Below are 23,852 nucleotides of genomic sequence, written 5' to 3'. Positions count from 1 at the left end.
GTGAGGGCAGGGGCATATGGGAAAACTCAGCACCTTCCACTCAATTCTGTTGTGAGGCTTAGACTGCTCTAAAACAATAACTTCTATTAAAAAATTAAAAATAATTCACCATATTATTGTATGTTGCTATAATCTTTTGATTGCTTTACAACCCACCATTCTGTGACCATAACCCAATTTGTTCATTTATTCTCTCATTAGTGGTTGTCTGGATTATTTGGGGGTTTTGCTATTGTGAGCAGTGGTACTATGAATATTGTGTTCATGTCTCCTGTTGAAAATGTACAAGAGTTTCATAAGGTTACATATCTGAGAGTAAAATTGCTGGATCATCAAGTATGTGTCATGTTTAACAACATCCCCTTAATAAATATGGCCACTTACTTGTAAGTGCTTCATAAAGAGTGAAATTTCACATAGCGCATAAAGAGCAGGACAGCAAAGTATAATTCAGTTAAAGTCATTCACTGCTTTCTGAATGTCACTTGATCCAGCAGTAACATTTATCCAAAGAAATAAATTGCTTTTCCCTCTATGAATATTATTCCTCTTAGTGAACTCTAGGAAAACTTGAGCAGCAGGGAGTTCAAGGTTAACATTTATGTCAGGAATGTAAAACGTAGACTGACTATGTGGTTGACTGAAAGTAGGAAAATTATAAACATTTTTTCTGACCCAATAACACTGCAGGAAATTTCCAATTGTTCCTTGAGGGTTCTCTTTTTCAGCATCCTTTAAATATTCCTAATGATATCAACTAGAAAAGCTCAGTGGGTGCTATAGCCTCTTCCACATTTCTCCTTAGCACATTGACTCTCCCTGTAAATGAAACACTTCATCCCTGGGCTGGAGCAGCTAGCTAGGCAGACCGTGTGGATAAAGGCTTAGTGGTAAAAGAGAGCAAGTCTCTCTGAAGAAATGGATGAAGTTCACTGGTCTGGAATACAGTTGAATTAGGACCCAGAAGGAAAAAAGATGAAGATGTTGGCAGAAGCCAGATCAAAGAGGACCTTTAAAGAGATATTTACAGCATCTAGTTGATCCAATGGTAACTGGGAGCATTGACGGATCCCAGCCTAAACCTCACTTGGGTTCACTGTGCCCTTCTGATTTGAATAATTCCTTGTCTATGACCTTGAGTTCTTTCACAAGGGCCTAATGTTATCTGCAGTGATACTGTTTCTCTACTCACTTGTTGGTAAGTATTTCTGATTAGGTTCCACTCTGGCACCCTCCTTCCCCAGCTACAACAAGTAGGAACCAGCAAAAGTGGCATGAGGCATCAGGAGACATATAAACCTTATCAAAGCATATGATGAAGATCTGTTATTAAAATAAGTAGTGTGCAGAGTTTACTAGACCTCATACTTGAGTTATTTTTAAGTCTTCAGTGGGAATCACTTGATGTTTATTGGACCCAAATCTCAAATTTTCTACTAGCAGCGGATGTACCAGAAGTCCTCTCTGGCTTTTCATTTGAATGTGTTGGATGTGTACAGCTTACTTGGAGCTCAAAGGGTCAGCAACTTATGAAATATGTCTTTCATATCCAAATCCAGCCACCAACAAAATCACAATGTTGGCTGCCCTCTCCTCCTCCCCAATGCATGCGTACACTAAACAATCAAGTAATCCAGAGCAAAGGTAAGGTCCAGTTTAAGCAGAACACAGCCAATGTTCTTCACTTTGTGGAGGAGGAGTTGCAGAATCAAAGCAAATAACTAGAAAATGAGACAATTTGCCATGTTCATCTGAGTTTCCATAATGTGACTTCATTTTTAGAAACATAATATACCCCCAATAGTTAATAACACAAATACACAAAATGCGGATCCAGTTGAGGATGGTTCCTTTCTACCTCCCACAATATCACTTCTAGTTTCCACAGCTAATGGAGACTACTCTAGGCTTTTCTGTCATTGTATCTTGATCACTAGGAGATACTAGTGTAAAAGAAAAAGTTTAGAGTTTAGGTTAAAAATGTCAAAGAATATAAATAATCAATCTGTTTGTAGATAACCAGTGATCTTCCTAAATATGAAAGGGGTTTCCCAAAGTGTAGAGCAAATATCAGACACAGTGCCAAAGAAAACAAGCAATCAGCTTATGTTCAGGGTGTATACGAAATCATGATATCCACAGAGGGAATCAGGTGGCAGCCTGAATAAGATGTACATCTAAGAGAAATCCAAGTCTGACACACATTTCTATTCCTTTGATACAACCCAAAAGTTGTATTTGTGAAAAACTTGGAAAAAAACATAACGGTTTGAAAAAAATTTTCTGCATAATCCATGATTTAAATACATGTTTGCTTCCACTGTTTGGAAAATTCAAGTAAATGGGTAGGATTTTTCTTTTTTGGTTTAAATTATCTGCATAAGTGCTTCAATACTAAAATGTAAGTAGGCTCAGCCTTAATTTGTGTGATACAGTAAGATAAGGCATTTCCTCCATTGGCAATATATGGAAAAGAAGTGTGGCCTAGTGCAGCCTCACCCTGGACCATCGTGATTTTACTCCCAGGTCTTTGGTTGCCCTCACTCCAAATGCTGCCAAGTCCTTGCTTTAAAGAAACACTTTTCACAATTTAGTGATCTCATAGACTTTTATTCAGCGATTCCTGAATCAGACACTATCTAATCTATCAGATAGAAAGGAGTTCCTAATAGCTGTATAAGGAGAGAGATATTTATAGACCAAAGTGAGCAGGAAGAAGGAAGCTATACGTGGCATTTGCTGATCGGCTAAAGTAAGGTGACTTCCTTTATGGAGCAAAAGAAAGCATTGGAGATGGGTCAGGTAACTCGTGCTGAGAGGCAAGCATGGAACAGTTGACCTAATAGGCCTTCCTTTTCTGGGGGAACTGAGCATAGAAACTGAGTTAAATTTTGGCTTACCAACATGGGGGTTAGTATAAGCAACTCCATCCTGGGTCTAATCTAGTTATTTCAACACCTCCCTTCCTCAATTACTCCACCTGTAAGTGTGTGTGTGAGAGGGACTGAGCGAGGAACCCTAGTGCAAGCACTAAGATGTGCCTAGGCTAGTCCTGCTGGGCCACACCTCCTCCCTCAGCTTGTTTGCAACATTGACATACACTGAATTGCATTCTTATAAGTAACATCAGTGAATTGAGGGAGAACAAAAATACAGGAAAACCTTGTATTATAGTAATATGGAAGAAAGCTGGAGAAGGGAGTAAGCAGACATCAAGAGCTGAGATCACCACGAGGAGACCCTTGAGATGTGTCCCAAAGACAGTAATCTAGAAATAACAGGTGAGCCAGAAGACCATACTGTGGAACCTACCTGAAAGCTGTGAACACAAACTGATAAAATTTAGAGTGGAAAAGCTCAAGGAGAAAACTAATTTTGATATTTTAACATAAATTGATTAAAAAGTTTCATCCACACATGCATGCAGAGAAATATGTATTTGGTAATCATCATTGATAGTTCTTATGAAAGTAGACAGAACACATTTGATGGCAAGTTGATGAAACAATTCTGAAAGATATCATTTTCTGAGTGCTTTATGAAGAATCTAAAAAGCCAAGGTAATAGGGGCATACGTACAGTTCAGAAGTCTGAGCTGACCAGCTCAAATACAGCACTGCAGGTACCAATAACATAGCACTGGGAGCTTTTTGGTGCCACAGATATTTTGAAATTTTTGAGAAATTTGGATAGCTCTTTGTCCACTAATTACTCAATATCTGAAAATCACTTTTTAAATTAAATAAGGATCAGATAAATTATCCATTCAAACATCCTTTATTTTAAATACTTAATAGCTATTCATTCATAATTTTATACTTGTTTCTTTCTGAAACCTGACATAAAATTACCTTTTAATATTAATTATTATTATATAATAGTCATGCACTTACCATCTATTAGCTCATAACTATGATAAGCATCACCAACATAATTATTGTTAAAATAGAATGACTCATATGAGATTAGTATTTTTAATATTGATGTACCAACATTAGAAAAACAATAACACAATTGCTACCTCTACACACCATCTTGAAGGGCCATGTTTTCCCTTCTACTCCAAACAATAGGAAGAAACCTCAATCTCAATACCTGAAATCTAAAATCTAAGCATACATGTTAAGGCTACCCAAGTCATATCAAAGAGATAGGTCCTATTTTGCAATATAAACATATAGGTATATGGAAATAATTCCTGAAATTGTAAGTTTTTACTTCTTCATACCCACTAGCAAAGGCTCAAAATTGAGTGCTGCATGTGTTCATAGCAGGTTTCAAGAAGCCTCCTGGGCAACAGCTACTCCTTAAGGACACAGAGAGTTGAAGCACACAACAGGGAATGGAGACCTGGGGTCCAGCACTGCCAGAGAGGGATGCTACTGACTATGAGAAGTCTATGGTTTACCACTTGGATTGTCTTCTGAGCCAGAGCCTATGGACCACATTGTAATTTCATCAAGTAAAAATTATTTTTCCTGAAATTTTAAATTTCAGTATTCATCAGATAAAGTTCAAACTTTATATACAGAACTTGTAAATTGTATAACCTTAAAAAATTATACAATTTTCACAAAACTGAAAGTAATGGAATTTAAATGTGGTTCCTATTCTAATGCTCTAACTCAAAACTTTAAGAATCCACATGCTGTGCTTGCAAAGGTCATCCAGGATATATGCCAAATGTACAGCAATCCATGATCACCACAGATCACCACGTTGATCACTCACCCTTTAGTTGTTAGCTAAATAATATATAAGGTCTATAAATATAGGCTTAACCAGCACATGTTTAGGTTATAGGTATTTATGATTATTTATACATTGTATCAATTGTTTCACCATCTAAAGTTCACATTCTGTACTCAAATGTGCAGAACACAAGTGCAAATATAATACTAAACCTCCATGACAATAAGTTATTACAATCTCTTTCCCCACACTTACCAGTTCATAACAGAGGATCATATTCTAGTCATGCTGTGGGTCACCTTGTCCATTTATATTAGAATTCTAATTTGCTCTGGGCCTATGAGCTTATAGACCAAAGCAGTGGTTCAAATACTTCTCAGTAGAATAATTTCATCTGAAAGATATTATTCTTTCTAGACCTATGCTCATGAGTGCTTTGAAAGGGGGTGATAGCCCTGTGGTAGTCATTAGAGATGTTCACACATACATTGTTTGCCCTTATTTGAGGCAAATGATGGCATAGCACGTCCCTGCCACTTTGAAATTAGGCATAGCCAGGTCATTTCCTTTGATGACCAAAATATGCCTAAGAAGCACACGTATCCCTCTGGCCTTCAGGGACAGTACATAAGTCACCAAGTTCCTTTTCTCCTGCCTTGGCAAGTCTGGGAGCACATAGTGAGAGAAGGGCCCCAGGGGACTGCCAAGTCCCTGCAATGACCCAAAATAGACATTAAGCATAAATAAATATTTACTAGAAATAAACTTGTTGAGTGTTAAGCTACTGAGATTTGGCAGTTGTTAGTTACTCCAGCAAACTTAGCCTATTCTGACTTACAGATTCTTAATGGCTACAGAAATTTCTAGAAATCCACTCACAAAGCAAGTACAAGCCATCTAAGGTTCTTTACAATAATAAATACCGGTAAAATCACAAATATGTTTAAAAGCTAATAAGTGCAGTGTACTGTAGTGGAACTTGCTGAGAGAGTACAAGCCACACTTAAAAACTAGATAAAACATCAACTGACACAGTAGAACAACTTTGGCAATTAGGATAGGTAATCTCAAGCAGAAATCAAAGCAACAAATCCAGTCATCACACTCTGAAACACCCAAGCTTAATTAATATCTCTAAATAAAGTTGAACATATAATAAAACAAAGGACAGATTAGGACACCTAAGGAAGACCATTAGATAGATGAATAATGATTTTTTTCAATTTCACTCTGCCCTTACATTCTCCCTTTATAAATTATCTCTACACATCATTGTCATATAAATCTTTATAAAGTCATATGTCATCTCCCTAATTTGAAACCATAATATATTCCTACTATTTTTAAATCAGAATGAAACTCCTTGACCAGGGCACTGAAGGCCTCACCAGCTTTTCATGTTTTTCCCACCACAGCCTTCACACACCCCTGCCATTCTCACCCCACCCCATCAACTGGTTTTTTCACCCTACACACTATGTTCTTTCTCATCTGCTCCTCCCACTATGCAATCTCTAAATTCTTGGAATACTACAAGTGTACATATAACTCAGCTTCTGATTCTAGATGGGTTTCTACTTAGTATTGAGAGTATACAGGTTTTTCTTTTCTACCCCCTTACTTAGATCACCAGCTCTCCAAAGGCAGCACCTGCCTTCCAATGCTAGCAAACTCTGTATACATTAAACATACTTAGGAAATTTGTGTTAATTTGATATGACTTCTGACAAGAACAGCAATGGACACAAATAATAAGAATGCACCAAAGCAGAAAATAGAAAATGGTAAAAGATTCTAAATTATTTAAAATCAACAAGATCTTGTTTATGCTTCCTTTGAAAGAGGATTTATTTTTTTCAAACAAAAGCTTTCACTTCCAAATAAAACAGTGGCTTGACTCCCACAGGAAAGGATCAGTGTATATCCAGAACAAAATTAAAGTATGTGTGTGGATTTGCCCAGATGTGAAATCCCAGGCTTTACTGGAGAAGGTGGAACTTGCTGAGAGAGCACAAGCCACACTTAAAAACTAGATAAAACATCAACTGACATATGTTGGTATTAACTGCCAAGCAGACCTGAAGCGTGAACAGGGGACTTCACACAGTTGTAATGCACAGTTCGTTGGAGGGACAGGAACAGACCAGCAGTTCATTGATTTGAGATTACCAGGTTCAGTAACAACCCTCGCTGCAAAGACACATCAGACTAAAATTCTGTTCATAAGGGACTTAGGGCAGGAATGCCCTGGAGCTGGCTTTTCAGCTGCACGGTAATGAGCCATGTGCTAATGAGCTCAGGCACTGAAACCACTGGGCTGTACCTTCTCTTTCGGAAGCTCTCCAATAAGTTTTCCTTTAGGTATCTGTGTGTTAATATCATTTACATATTGCCAGAGAGATAAACTGAATGGATTTTTCTCTCCTCATATGCTGATAGTTTTGTTAAGTGTTAATAAGCTATTGAAAATGTATTATTACAATTAAATTTGAACAGATAATAGACCCTCTTCTTTGTCTGATTGGAATAACTCAGATTGAGGACTAAGAGAAAAACTGCCCCCTGAAGGACTTCTAAAATTGAAAGCAATTATATTCCAAATTTCTGAGGGATCAAGACTCTTTTGATTCCCATTTTCACATTTAATACCTGAGCCCTCATCCACAGCCTCACTTCTCCCTAAAAACATTTAACATTCCTATTTTCAAAGCCTTTTATGATCAACAGGAGCAGAAGGGAACTTTACTATTTGCCACTCTTGACTGCTAAGCAGAATCCTCAGTGTAGCACCATTCATGTCCTGGAGAGCCAGGAGGACCTCGGCCGGAGCGGCCTCCGCTCTGAAGCCACTTCTGCAAAGAACCAAAGAAAGCATTATAGCAGACTTCAGAACAGTGCTCTTTCACAAGCTTAGATGTCCAAGGAGCAAAATATTTCTTTTAATATGTGCCTTCACATGAAAACTGAAGTGAAATTTATGGAATTCTACAAAACACATTAGTATAAGAGAATAAACAGCCTTTGCTGTGATCATGCAATGCTTGAGCTGAACATGTTTATTTTGCTGAACCTTTCATACATTTGCCTTATTTCACCGTTTCTCTTTATAAGAATTATCTCTTAACATTTGTTATCACCCCCTGAGCTTGCCAAATGAAGCTTTCATCATTACTGCACTCAACAATTTGCTTGAAATGTGCTAGGATCCTTTCAGAACAGTCTCCGCAGAGATTGTTGTAATTAGATCATGGTAATTTATTGTGCAGACAAACTCATATCTCTGTCCAGCAATTCCATTCCCTTATGGGGAGATTTATAATTCACCTCTAACTTTACTATTTAGAAGACAAAATATTTATAATAAAAGGGACACCAAAACAAATTACCAAGCCATCTGATGATTTCCTCATAAGGAGAAAACAAATTTTTTTAATGCTATTGGACTGTCTACTCAAGCAGAATGAGAAAAATGAAGCATAGCTCAATTCAGGCAAACTACATATACACTTTGCATGACTTTGGGAAAATCGTGTGTTCTGTATTCAACAGTCCCCCCTTATCTGCCATCTCACTTTCCATGGTTTCAGTTACCTACAGTCAACCATGGTCTGGAAGCAGATGACCCTCCTACTAATGTATCATCAGAGGGTCAATATAACCTAACACTAGGTCACAATACCTAGGTCATTCACCTCACTTCATCTCATCATGTAGGCATTTATCATTTCACATCATTGTAAGAAGGGTGAGTATAGTACAATAAGAAAATTTGAGGGACCATATTCACATAACTTTTACTATAGTAAAAAATAAAATCTTTTATTATATTGCTATAACTATTCTATTTTGTTATTAGTTATTGTTGTTAATCTCTTACTGTGCCTGACTTATAAATTAAACTTTACCATAGGTATGTATGTATAGGACAAAACATAGTCTATAGAGGGTTCATTACTATCCAGTTTCAAACATTCACTGGGGATCTTGGAACATATCTCCTGTGGATAGGAGAGACTATTGTATAGGTTTTTCTCCTCTGTAAAAAATATCTAGTTTTATTAATTAATATACTTGATTATTATATGAGTAAAATTAACTCCCAAGTGCATAAATATAAGTAAGTAAATACATATACAAAAAAGTGCAGTTTACCATTAATCTGCGACCCACCTCGGGCAAAAACTGCACAGCATGCTTTTAGTGTGTGCCTCTTGCCAGGAGCTTCATTATACTTTCAGGCATTCTCTGTCCCTATTTTTTCACTTTTAAAAAGTTATCTCATCTTGGTGTACAAATGTATCATTGTATATTTTTAAAACCCTTTTGAAACCAGTCATGTTACATATAAAGCAGCTAATTAATAAAACAAAATTCATTTTTGTACTATTATTTTCCATACAATTGAACAGTAAGCTTATATTTTCTGTTAGAGTCAGTGTTATTTGATTCCTGAACTTACTCTTCTTTGTGGAGTCAAAATATTTCTACTTCACATATTTTTTAAACATCTAAAAATTTAATTGAAGAGGGGTATTTGTTTATTTCTCCAGATGGTTGGTGACTTGTCAAGAAGGCTACCATGTGAATGACCCTGTTTTCTACCACATCATAAAATGATTAAGTAGAAAGTTTAATTTATTCCCATGACCAAAATCTTAATTTACAACATCAGCCATGGTTAAAATATTCAGACATCTGTTCCAGTTACATTGCAATGGCAAAGACACAGTTCTTTCTTATTTGGCAAGCACGACAAATATATCTGTTACTTACAAACATGTTGTCTCATCTATCAAAGTTGCTCAGAGCAGAGAGCATTTAGTGACTAAGTAAGGCATGGCAAAGAATGATAAAAAAGAAAAATGATTCCAGCCATAGTTATGCTAATTCAGGAATATCAACCATAAATGTTAAATCTCCCATCAAGTAAGTATTTCCCAAAAGGAAGTTTGACCACCATTTCAACACAGCCTCAATAAATATAATCAGTGCATTTGGAGCAATCATTGTACTGGGCTTTCCTTTTTTGCTAGTTGGTTCCATAGCAAAGTCTCAAATTAAACTGAGACCTCCAGAAACCCCAACAGACCAACCCATAGTGAAATTAAATGGGCAATGGCAATGGGGATGAGGATAGGAAAATATTTTAATAGAACATTCGATTTCATGAATTTGGGTACTCTTACTTATTTTCTAAAGTATGTTGATCTCTATGGTTTTGTTTGTTTTTGTTTTTTGTTCCATCTTATTCATACTTTATCATATATCTCTCTAGGGCATCTCTCTAAAGGATATCTGGAAGGGCAAAGAAAATGCCATCAGTTATCTGTCTCCTTAGAGCACTCCCCTTCTAAAGAATGTGCACTCCTGGTTATTTATGGATAAATGAAATTCTGCTTTCTCCTGGGTATTCCCAAAGTGCTTAAATAAAATATAGTAAGGATATTTTTAGATATAGAGAAACTATGGGTAATGAACTATCTTTGGGACAGAAAAAGATAGATGAAATGACACCTCTTCTGACTCTCCACTTAGGCAGCTCATAGTCTACAATAGCCCGTAACTCTCTAGGAAGGATCAGGCCTAAGAATTCTGTTGGGCAGGATGAAACCATTATGCCATAACTTGGCTGACCTGAGGTCAAGGTTTGGAGGAGCAAGCTAACTTGGAAGACTGAAGCAGATGCTCTAAGACCAGGTGAACAGGGAACTAATCAGAAGGCAGAAACTTTAGCTAAGACAAAGAATCCTATCGTTACAAAGGTTTATGTGATATTTTATCATACAATGCACATTGATGGAGTAGCTAAGGCACTCCTAATATTTACTAGTATCCCAGATACTCTACTAGGCCACAGGATTCCACAGATTTGTGAAATATGGATAACATTCCCAGAGCAGCACAATGTAACACAGATAAAATAACAACAATGACAGGACCTCCCACATATTAGCCCTTGTTCTGTGCCAGGCACTGTACTATAGATTTCACATGCCTTTTGTTATTTACTCCCCACCACATACCCAGGGGAAAAAATTGTTCTTCCTTTAAAACCCCACTCTCCTGGGCATACAAAGGCTGAGAAGAACACCGTAAGCATGAAGCTGACTCCAACCCAGATTCCTTGTCAACTTGCCCCGTGGAGCCACAGGAGACAGCCCACCATTATTTTTCCCACATTACAGTTAAGAAATTAAAATTCCAAATAGCTAAGTAACTTACAAAAACAAGATGCTCATGAATGGCAGAACCAGGCCTCATAACTATACTTTTAACCAATGCCTGAAATATCAAGGGATGAGAACAGGAGTTCCATTTAAGAAGTCTTGCAAATGGCCAATAAATCTATGAAAAAATGTAACTCCTCTGGTATGAAAGAATGTAAATTAAATGAGATAATATTAGTCATTGTAAATTGGGGAAGTTTCACCTTGATAAATACTTTTTGACCAAGGTAGGCCCTCATATCTTGCCAGAAGAAACATAAAGTGACCACTTTTAAGAGGACGTCATAGGGGGTGGAGCCAACATGGCGGCGTGAGTAGGACAGTGGGAATCTCCTCCCAAAAACATATATACTTTTGAAAATACAACAAACACAACTAGCCCTAAAAGAGAGACCAGAAGATGCAGGACAGTGGCCAGACTGCAGCTACACCAGCGAGAACACAGCGACTGGTGAAAGGGGTAAGATACAAGCCCCGGCCCTGCGGGACCCGAGCGCCCCTCCCCCCAGCTCCCGGCGGGAGAAGAGCAGGCAGAGCGGGAGGGAGACGGAGCCCAGGGCTGCCCAACACCCAGCCCCAGCCAACCCCACCAAAGCACAGACACAGTGCGTGGGCAGAGGGCCCTAGATACTGGGGAAACAGGGCAGTAAGACCTCTGAGCAGGTGCCGAAGCTGATGCCCCTGTGACAAAGAAAAGCGGGGGCTTTTTGAAAGTCTTAAAGGGACAGGGACTTAACAGCTTGACGGAAACAACCCAGGTCACAGTACAGCAGCTGGAAATTACAGGGAAAACCGGGTGTACTAACCCCCTAGGCAACAGCTCTGAGACCCCTCACGGAGGTAAACAGCCAAAGAGCCCCCCCATCCATTACCCCTCCGGACGCTGCGAAAGCACAGAAGCAGCCTAAGGCAGACCACGCCCACAGAAAGGGAAATTCCTCCATTCCAGCCAGGCAAGACACAAAGACCCAGTCTACACTCAATTACCCAACACAAGCGACTAGGGGTCGCAGTTGTCCCAGTAAAGAAAGGCCAGTAGCAAGTGAAAATTTTGGCCCTCCCAGCTGACAGTCAATAGCACCTGTCAACATGAAAAGGCAAAAAAATTTGATCCAGACAAGACTAACCCAGACAGCTTCGGCATCTGCTACATCTTCCCCTGAGAAGGAATCTGGGGAGATAGATTTAGCCAGTCTACCTGAAAAAGAATTCAAAACAAAAGTCATAACCATGCTGATGGACTTGCAGAGAAATATGCAAGAACTAAGGAAGGAGAATTCAGAAATAAAACAAGCTCTGGAAGGACTTCAAAACAGAATGGACGAGATGCAAGAGACCATTAATGGACTAGAAAACAGAGAACAGGAACGCAGAGAAGCTGATGCAGAGAGAGATAAAAGGATCTCCAGGAATGAAAGAATTTTAAGAGAGCTGAGTGACCAAATGAAAAGGAACAATATAAGAATTATAGGTATTCCAGAAGAAGTAGAGAGAGAAAAGGGGATAGAAAATGTCTTTGAAGAAATAATTGCCGAAAACTTCCCCAAACTAGGGGAAGAAATGGCCTCTTAGACCACAGAGGTACACAGAACCCCATGACAAGGGATCCAAGGAGGGCAACACCAAGATACATAATAATTAAAATGGCAAAGATCAAAGACAAAGACAAAGTATTAAAGGCAGCCAGAGAGAAAAAAACGGTTACCTACAAAGGAAAACCCATCAGGCTATCATCAGACTTCTCAACAGAAACCCTACAGGCCAGAAGAGAATGGCATGATATACTTAATGCAATGAAACAGAAGGGCCTCGAACCAAGACTACTGTATCCAGCACGAATATCATTTAAATATGAAGGAGGGATTAAACAATTCCCAGACAAGCAAAAGTTGAGGGAATTTGCCTCCCACAAACCACCTCTACAGGGCATCCTACAGGGACTGCTCTAGATGGAAGCACTCCTAAAAAGAGCACATAACAACACACCCAACATATGAAAAAGGGAGGAGGAGGAATAAGAAGGGAGAGAAATAAAGAATCATCAGACCACGTTTATAATAGCTCAACAAGCGATTCAAGTTAGACAGTAAGATAGTAAAGAAGCTAACCCTAAACCTTTGGTAACCACAAACTTAAAGCCTGCAATGGCAATAAATTCATACCTTTCAATAATCACCCTAAATGTAAATGGACTGAATGCACCAATCAAAAGACACAGAGTAACAGAATGGATAAAAAAGCAAGATCCATCCATATGCTGCTAACAAGAGACTCACCTCAAAACCAAAGACGCGCACAGACTTAAAGTCAAGGGATGGAAAAAAGATATTTCAAGCAAACAACAGAGAGAAGAAAGCAGGTGTTGCAACTCTGGTATCAGACAAAACAGACTTCAAAATAAAGAAAGTAACAAAAGAAAAAGAAGGACATTACATAATGAGAAAGGGCTCAGTCCATCAAGAGAATATAACCATTATAAATATATATGCACCCAATACAGGAGCACCAACATACCTGAAACAAATATTAATAGAACTAAAGGAGGAAATAGAATGCAATGCATTCATTCTAGGAGACTTCAGCACACCACTCACTCCAAAGGACAGATCCACCAGACAGAAAATAAGTAAGGACACAGAGGCACTGAACAACACACTAGAACAGATGGACCTAATAGACATCTACAGAACTCTACATCCAAAAGCAACAGGATACACATTCTTCTCAAGTACACATGGAACATTCTCCAGAATAGACCACATACTAGGACACAAAAAGAGCCTGAGTAAATTCCAAAAGATTGAAATCCTACCAACCAACTTTTCACACAAAAAAGCATTAAACTAGAAATAAACTGTTCAAAGAAAGCAAAAAGGCTCACAAACACATGGAGTCTAAACAACACGCTCCTAAATAATCAATGGATCAATGACCAAATCAAAATGAAGATCCAGCAATATATGGAAACAAATGACAACAACAACACTAAGCCCCAACTTCTGTGGGATGCAGCAAAAGCAATCTTAAGAGGAAAGTATATAGCAATCCATGGATATTTAAAAAAGGAAGAACAAGCCCAAATGAATGGTCTAATGTCACAATTATCGAAATTGGAAAAAGAAGAACAAATGAGGCCTAAGGTCAGCAGAAGGTGGGACATAATAAAGATCAGAGAAGAAATAAATAAAATTGAGAAGAATAAAACAATAGCAGAAATCAATGAAACCAAGAGCTGGTTCTTCAAGAAAATAAACAAAATAGATAAGCCTCTAGCAAGACTTCTTAAGAGGAAAAGAGAGTCAACACAAATCAACAGTATTGATTTGTGTTGATCAGCCTAGAAAGAACAGCCTAGAAAGATCAGCCTAGAAAGAACAGCCTAGAAAAATACAACCTTCCAAGACTGACCCAAAAAGAAACAGAAAATCTAAACAGACCAATTACCAGCAACGAAATTGAAGCGGTAATCAAAAAACTACCAAAGAACAAAACCCCCGAGCCAGATGGATTTACATCGGAATTTTATCAGACATACAGGGAAGACATAATACCCATTCTCCTTAAAGTTTTCCAAAAAATAGAGGAGGAGGGATACTCCCAAACTCATTCTATGAAGCTAATATCACCCTAATACCAAAACCAGGCAAAGACACCACCAAAAAAGAAAACTACAGACCAATATCCCTGATGAACGTAGACGCAAAAATACTCAACAAAATTTTAGCAAACCGAATTCAAAAATACATCAAAACCATCGTACACCATGACCAAGTGGGATTCATCCCAGGGATGCAAGGATGGCACAACATTCAAAAGTCCATCAACATTATCCAACACATCAACAAAAAGAAAGACAAAAACCACAGGATCATCTCCATAGATGCTGAAAAGGCATTTGACAAAGGTCAACATCCATTCATGATAAAAACTCTCAGCAAAATGGGAATAGAGGGCAAGTACCTCAACATAATAAAGGCCATCTATGAAAAACCCACAGCCAACATTATATTGAACAGCGAGAAGCTGAAAGCATTTCCGCTGAGATCGGGAACTAGACAGGGATGCCCACTCTCCCCACTGTTATTTAACATAGTACTGGAGGTCCTAGCCACAGCAATCAGACAAAACAAAAAAATACAAGGAATCCAGATTGGTAAAGAAGAAGTTAAACTGTCACTATTTGCAGATGACATGATACTGTACATAAAAAACCCTAAGGACTCCATCCCAAAACTACTAGAACTGATATCGGAATACAGCAAAGTTGCAGGATACAAAATCAACACACAGAAATCTGTGGCTTTCCTATACACCAACAATGAACCAACAGAAAGAGAAATCAGGAAAACAACTCCATTCACAATTGCATCAAAAAAAATAAAATACCTAGGAATGAACCTAACCAAAGAAGTGAAAGACTTATACTCTGAAAACTACAAGTCACTCTTAAAAGAAATTAAAGGGGACACTAACAGATGGAAACGCATCCCATGCTCATGGCTAGGAAGAATTAATATCGTCAAAATGGCCATCCTGCCCAAAGCAATATACAGATTTGATGCAATCCCTATGAAACTACCAGCAACATTCTTCAATGAACTGGGACAAATAATTCAAAAATTCATATGGAAACACCAAAGACCCCGAATAGCCAAAGCAATCCTGAGAAAGAAGAATAAAGTAGGGGGGATCTCACTCCCCAACTTCAAGCTCTATTATAAAGCCATAGTAATCAAGACAATTTGGTACTGGCACAAGAACAGAGCCACAGACCAATGGAACAGACTAGACAATCCAGATATTAACCCAGACATATATGGTCAATTAATATTTGATAAAGGAGCCATGGACATACAATGGCCAAATGACGATCTCTTCAACAGATGGTGCTGGCAAAACTGCACAGCTACATCTAGGAGAATGAAACTGGACCATTGTCTAACCCCATATACAAAAGTAAATTCAAATGGATCAAAGACCTGAATGTAAGTCACAAAACCATTAAACTCTTGGAAGAAAACATAGGCAAAAACCTCTTAGACATAAACATGAGTGAGCTCTTCTTGAACATATCTCCCCGGGCAAGAAAAACAACAGCAAAAATGAACAAGTGGGACTATGTTAAACTTGAAAAGCTTTTGTACAGCAAAAGACACCATCAATAGAACAAAAAGGAACCCTACAGTATGGGAGAATATATTGAAAATGACACATCCGATAAAGGCTTGACGTCCAGAATATATAAAGAGCTCACATGCTTCAACAAACAAAAAACAAATAACCCAATTAAAAAATGGGCAGAGGAACTGAACAGACGTTTCTCCAAAAAAGAAATACAGATGACCAACAGACACATGAAAAGATGCTCCACATTGCTAATTATCAGAGAAATGCAAATTAAAACTACAATGAGGTATCACCTCACACCAGTAAGGATGGCTGCCATCCAAAAGACGAACAACAACAAATGTTGGCAAGGCTGTGGAGAAAGGGGAACCCTCCTACACTGCTGGTGGGAATGTAAGTTAGTTCAACCATTGTGGAAAGCAGTATGGAGGTACATCAAAATGCTCAAAACAGACATACCACTTGACCCAGGAATTGCACTCCTAGGAATTTACCCTAAGAATGCAGCAATCAAGTATGAGAAAGACCAATGCACCCCTATGTTTATCGCAGCACTATTTACAATAGCCAAGAATTGGAAGCAACCTAAATGTCCATCGATAGATGAATGGATAAAGATGTGGTACATATGCACAATGGAATACTACTCAGCCATAAGAAAAGGGCAAATCCTACCATTTGCAGCAACATGGATGGAGCTGGAGGGTATTATGCTCAGTGAAACAAGCCAAGCAGAGAAAGAGAAATACCAAATGATTTCACTCATCTGTGGAATATAAGAACAAAGGAAAAACTGATGGAACAAAACAGCAGCAGAATCACAGAACTCAAGAATGGACTAACAGGTACCAAAGGGAAAGGGACTGGGGAGGATGGGTGGGTAGGGAGGGATAAGGGGGGTAGAAAAAGAGGGGTATTAAGATTAGCATGCATGGGGGGGTAGTAGAAAGGGGAGGGCTGTACAACACAGAGAAGACAAGTAGTGATTCTACAACATTTTGCTACACTGATGGACAGTGACTGTAAAGGAGTATATAGGGGGGACCTGGTATAGGGGAGAGCCTAGTAAACAAAGTATTCGTCACGTAAGTGTAGATTAATTATAAAAAAAAAAAAAGCAGTTCCTGTGTGGTGACCTCCAATGAGTTCTACACAATAATATAAAGGTCATATAAAAGTGTAGGCAAAGGGTCTGTTTGTCTTTATACAGAGGATCAAAGCCTAATTTGGCTACCCCGAAAATGAACTAAGATACGATATGAAAAAGAACTTCCAACATCAGCACTCTCGGGACCCAAAAATTACTCATGACAGAAGATGATCAGCAAAAAAAAAAAAACCCCAACAAAGATCCACGCACTGTCACAGGTGTAGATGCACTCATCCCACCAGTTCCTGGACTTGCCATGGGAATGATGAAGGAGATATCTAAGCTGGCCTGTGCATACAGTAAAACAACAAATTGGACTGGATCTATACTGTTGGAACTCAACCAAGAATTAGGAGAAGTGCAAATTGTAGCACTCCAAAATCTTACAACCACAGACTATTTACTGTTAAAAGAACATATGGGATGTGAACAGTCCCCAGGAATGGGTTGTTCTAATTTATCTGAATTCTCTCAGACTGTTCATGTTCAGCTGGACAATATCCACCATATCATAGATAAGTTTTCACAAATGCCTAAGGTGCCTAACTGGTTTTCTTGGTTTCACTGGAGATGGCTGGTAATTACAGGTATGCTTTGGTTATGCAACTATACTCCTATTATGTTAATGTGTGTGCGCAATGCATAATTTAATTAGTAGTTTAAAACCTATCCATGCTGAAGTTACTCTACAAGAAGATATGTCAAAGAAATAATCAATCTTGCCAGGTTTTCTTCTGCCTGCTACTTCTATAGCTTTTCTTCTTCCTACCTAATCACAACCTTTAAATAGAACTCGTGCCACATGTCGAATTTACCGAGTATCATAATTCTTCCCAAGACAAATGCTGGACATAGAAGCCACAGGGCATAAACATGCAAAGAAGTAAAAAGCTAACCTTTTCAAACAATAAGGCTTCTCTCTCACTTACCAACTTTACATTTCCCTGTATGGCCCTGGAAGATGACTGGGTAGCCAGAGACGGGTAAGATTCCTCAAGGGAGGAACAACCTAAGACAGGCACAGTCACAGGGGGCCATCAGGTGAGAAAATGGGGATTAGCAGAGGTGAGGCTTAGAACCTCCCCCCTCATGTTCTGAGAGAAATCTTCTGCATACATGGATGTTTATTGCCCTTGTCTAGCTCTGATTAACACATAGTCTACAGGCACACACCTGATCATCTACATTTGCTCTCTTACAACACTAAACTATGTTTTCTACCTTTGTCTCGTATCTACCTACCACTTCAGCATTTTATTAAAAATAATAATAATAAAGAGAGAAATGTGGTATCCACATATAAATCAAGTATAAAAATCAAATGAATATTCATATTTGAACTGACTGTTTATAGTTCATAATGCATGAACAAAACTGAAAGCTTCTGTGATGACTGCCCTTGTAATGTTCACCATGTAACTTACTCACTATGTAAGAATTTGTACTCAATGTAAGAACTTGTTCATTATGCATCAGAAGATTGGAGACTGACGAAAATTAGGCTTGGGGTGGATTAATGATTGTGCATTGAGTATTGACCCCCCTATACAGAATTTTATTGTTGTTAACAACTATTTGATCAATAAATATGAGAGATGCCCTCACAAAAAAAAAAATATATATATATATATATATATATATAAGCACACTTCCAATTGTAAAATAAATAAGTAACCAGGATGTAATGTATAGCATAAGGAATATAGTCAAAATATTGTAACAACTTGGTATGGTGATAGCTGGTACCTAGAATTATCATGTATATAAATGCTGAATCACTGTGTTGTACACCTGAAACTAATGTAATACTGTGTGTCAACTACCCTTCAATAAAAAAATAAAAAAATAAAAAAATAAAAAAATAATAAAGACGTTATATAATATGATTTGATTTGACAACAATATTATATAATATAATTTTATTTGACAAAATCAATACATAGAGCTAGCAATTCCACTTCTAAGTTTCAATCTTTGGAAGTAATAAAAATGAGTCAAATATTTTCTATATGTTCATTTATGCATTTGCTCAATGAATAAATATTTTCTAGGCACTTGGAATAAAATGGTGAGCAAAATATACTTGGTCTATGTCCCCACTGAGCTCATTATGATATTATTCACATTAAAAATTTGGAAATAATGGGGGTTAAATAAACTATGACACATCCATAAAATACAATAAATTGCAGCCATAAAATGGAATTTTATGCCATAGAAGAATGCTTAAGATAGTAGAAAATGTTCATGATACATTAAGCAAAAGTAGATTATGAAATATGGTGTTATAAAGCACAATACAAGTTCAGTATAGTACAAATTTTGTATATTTTTAAACTGTATTTATTCTTTTACTCAACAAATACTTATTCAAAACCTTTTATATGACAGACCTTTGGGAAATAGCTATAAACAAAACAGATAAAGTCTTGACCTACATAGGACTTAACATTCTAATTAGGAAAAATACACAACAAACAAAAATGATAAATATATATCACATGGTACTCAATGCTTTGGAGAAAATGGAGTTAATTTAAGTTGGCCAAAGAACAATGCTCTGATCAGGTAATATTTGAGGGAAGACTTAAAAATGTGAACCCCAGGAATATCTGATAAGAGCATCCCAAGAAGAAGCAACAGAAAGTGCAAAGGACCTGTGGGAAGAATGGGCTGTGTTCTTGGAAGAGCTGAGTGAGTGAGAGGAAATGGTGGAGGATTGTCTGAGGGAGCTACCCCAGGAGGTCAGATCCTGTGAGATTTGAAGGTCGTGCTAGAGAGTTTGGACTTCCTTTTGAATGAAATGGGAAGCCATGGCAATGTTTTGAGCAGATTGGTGACAAGATCTGATTTAAAAAGGAACACCAGCTGTTTGTGGAGAACAGACATTAGGGATGGCAAAAGCAAAGTAGACTACATGGTGGTGGAGATGGCAAGCAGCTACTAGAGTTTGTCTGACATTGACCAATTAGGGAAATGAGAAGAAAACTAGAATAATAGATGTGAAGAATGATCAAAAGTTTGTCTAGGGACATGTGGCGGCCATGAAAACATGACTCTCAAACCTCCAGTGGCAGGGAGTGTGTGGACCAATGGCTTAGCTGTTGAAGCAAGTTCACACCAAGGTCGTGCTTCCTCCAGGTCGCTCCTGGATGACGACCGCTAGGAATACAAAGCCATGCCCATGCAGAGAGCTGCAGGACTCCTCTGATGGCGACCTTGGCTCAAGGGCTCCCCTTCAACCTTTTGCAGAAACTTTCTTAGAACTGTACCAAAGTTCCTACCCAACCTTGCTTTCTTCCCTTCGTCTCTCACAAGGATCAGCCCTGAATCACAACTCACAGCACTTCCAGCCTCCTTCAGCTTCTCCCTCTTAAAGCTCACTCCCCATTTTTTCTCACATTTTCCCCAGTAGATGGGATAGACCTTTAATTCCATCTTGGTATCTGCTTCTTGGCAAACGCAAATATGCTGAGTTTAAGAAACTAATAAAAAAGCAGCCAAATGGAGATGTCTAGTAGGCAGTCTAGAGTTCAGGGCTGAGACTAGAGATATAAAATGGGAGCCATCAGCACACAGATGGTATTTAAAACCATGGGGCTAGATAAGATTGCTTTATTGAAACCTTCATTTCCTTGAGTGCCCAGATTCTATCTATCTACCTAAGAAGAATAACCCTAATATACTAGTTCATGCCAAATTGTGTTTTTTTATGGCTACCTTCCTGGTAAGAGCCAGCCTCTATAGGAATTCTGCATTTTAAATTAGGATGTCCATGGAGTGAACCCACAGGATCAATCTGTCTTGGTGTAATGTTAAGTCTCATGGCAATTGAATGAGGGAGATAATTTTGAGACTTTTCTACATCCATTCAGAGTCAGACTTACTGTCATTAACGTTACTGAGTCCAAACTTGTACCACTCATTGCACAACAGGCCAATAAGTCAGGAGACAAGGTCTTAGGGCAAGAAAACTCATTTTATTTGGAAAGTCAGTAAACATAGAATATAGCAGACTAATGACCTAAAGAACCATCTTAACTCAGGGTTGATTTCAAGCCTCTTTTATGCTAAGGAAGGGAGGGAAGAGCAGGAGGGAGGCTAAGGTCAGCCTCAAACATCCAGGCGTTAGCAAGGGTCTGAGGAGGGTGGTGACACTGCTTGTCCTTGGCTAGTTGACTCCATTCATTTTGTTGACATGGGTCTGGCCACAACACTCCTGTAAATCCTAGACAAACCAGTCATAATTTTTGTATATACTTCCTTTTCTCGTCAAGGGATGCAAGTTTCATGTAAGGGCCTAGTTGCATCAATCTTGATCATGGGCAAACTCCTTTTGATGATAAACAAGCCTATGTGCAGAGCCAAGCAGAAACTCTTTCACTCAGAGGTTAAGGCAGCAAAGGAGACAGATACAATATGAATGCAGAGATGCCAAGTCTTTTTCACTCTGTTACACTAAGACTAACTCAAACTTCTGGAATTTATTTCTTTCCCTTTCATTTTCATTGTCTAGTTTCTGCCTCCAGTCAAGTGATCCCTTCACCTTTCAGCCAAAGCTTTTTCATTTTCTTCAGTGATCACTATTTTATTCCTAGGAAAGGTTTCTAAGAAATTTCACTAACCATACTGTGGGGAAGTTGCAGTTCCTATGGCCAGGATCCTCTCTGAACTTAAACCACCTGATGATGTAACTGGCCTGTTGCTGGACTGCCGCTTCCACACCTGTAGGCAATAAGCTATTATTGCGCTGTATAGAGAGCTCGGCCCAGTGCTCTGGGTGGAGGCAGAGACGCTAGCTCAACCTACCACAGGAGAATAAGCCGGATAATAAACCCTTTCACCCCAAGAACGTTTTGCTGTTGATTCCTTTGGTCACACTGAATCCATAGTGAACTTGCCCGGGGCTGAAACCCATTGGCAAGACAATTGGCAAAAGTCGGCAGGGTTCACTGATGACCACGGGAAAAGACAGGCTGCCCTTATGGGAGGGGTGCTTCAGTGGGCTGCCCCTGTGAATGGGGAGACAGTGGATCGTCCCCCAATGGGTATGTGGTCTGAGGTGGCTTGCCTCTTAGAGGACTGGGCCCCACCCCAGGACTGGAGGCAAGTGGAGGTGACACCTGAGGCAGTAGAGGTGGCCCTTGGTACAGTAAGCAGATCCTTTGAGAGGCAGAGTGCCCGTGAGGCAGTGGGGACTGTGGGTTGGCTGCTTCTTACAGTCTTAAAAAGGTCTACAGAGGAGACCCAAGAAATGGCGGCATGAGAACTTGAGCTGCAAACTTCAGTAGATTCCCTGAGGAGGAAAGAGGCATTTTTGCAAGAGGCGGCATGAGAAAATCAACTGCGAAGCATTGAGCTGAAGGTAAAAAACCTTCTGAAGACAGAGGTAGCATTGCTGCAAGGCAGAGTAGAAAAAGTAAAGATTGTAGCAGAGGAGGCACTCGGGGGAGGGGAGAGAAAGGTGCCATCAGCTCCAGAAATGGAGGAGCTGGGGAAGGATGAAGGGGTGGTGCCAGAGGCACTGACCCCTCCTGTATTGAAAGCACGCCCAGTGGTTGTAAAGAAAATAAAGACCCTGCAGCTGAAAGTTACCCAAGGAGAGGAGCAGCCTCCTCCCCAGGTTGTGGAGCACTCTGTGGTCTGCCCCTATACTCAGGCTGAGCTGGTGGATTTGGGCTCCCGGTTTAGGCAGAAGTCCTCGTAGTCAATATCAGCTTGGCTCCTGTGTCTGTGGCACTTAGGGGTGGATGGGATTGTCCTGTCGGGATCAGAGATGGGAAAGCTGTCTTCTCTGACTGTGCAGCCTGCCTTGAGGCAGTGATTACAAAATGCACAGACCCCAGAGTCACCCCCTCCTCGATTGGCTTATGGCTGCACTTCGTGCTGTGTGGCCCAATCCCGGTGATCTGCCATCCTCCCCTGTTATATGGCAGACATATGCTGAGCTCCAACAGGTGCTACGAGAGCTTGGCATAAGAAATGCCATCTATAGTCCAGAGAATTATGGCCCAGATGAAGAGATTTTCACTACTGGGATGAGAAATACTGTACTTCAAATGGCTCCTACACCCCTCTTTGGGTCTCCAGTGGCCATTCTTTCCCCTCACTTAGGGCAGCCCATAAGCGAGGTGACACGTACAGTAGCAGACTTAGGAGAGGCAGAAGCAATGAGAATCTGGAAAGAAATAAGACACATTACTCATAAGAAGAATTCACAGGGCCCCACGAAGGCTACGAGGATCCAGATGTGGGTTGATTTAATACGGCAGGAGCAGATGGGAGGAAATTAGATGGAAAGTCCAATAGGATCTTACTAGAGCTATGGCAACAGCTGAAACCAGAGCAGCAGTTCCAGCCATTAAGGCCAAAGAGGCAGAGGTCAGAGACAGAGCAACGAGTCCAGCCTGTGTGTTTGCAAGACTTCCTGCTGGAAAGCAAGCCAACCTCACTTGAGCTGACACAGGAAGGTGATTGGGGAACATGGTTTGACTGAGGGGAAGGTCAAGGTATCTGCCCTGAGCGACCAGGGGGGGTCCGGAGGCCACATGTTGAAATAGCTATCCATTGGTCCCCAGTGAACATACAAGGTGTCCTGGCTCTGGTGGATACTGGGGCTGAATGTTCACTGATTCATGGTAACCCTGAGCAGTTCC

The 23,852-nt window shown here is 39.4% G+C and overlaps 1 long non-coding RNA gene across 1 annotated transcript in view; it reads right to left on the bottom strand.

Annotated features, from left to right (window-relative positions):
* The window catches only part of LOC130679520 (uncharacterized), an 82,246-nt gene that overhangs the window by 38,247 nt on the left and 20,147 nt on the right, over positions 1–23,852 (bottom strand). Inside the window, exon 2 of the long non-coding RNA XR_008992504.1 lies at positions 7,439–7,544. This is a non-coding gene — a long non-coding RNA (uncharacterized LOC130679520). The remainder of the gene's footprint in view (positions 1–7,438; positions 7,545–23,852) is intronic.

This window comes from Manis pentadactyla, chromosome 11 (genome assembly GCF_030020395.1).
Source record: "Manis pentadactyla isolate mManPen7 chromosome 11, mManPen7.hap1, whole genome shotgun sequence".
Classification (NCBI taxonomy): domain Eukaryota; kingdom Metazoa; phylum Chordata; class Mammalia; order Pholidota; family Manidae; genus Manis; species Manis pentadactyla.
This window is presented reverse-complemented; position numbering and strand designations above follow the sequence as displayed.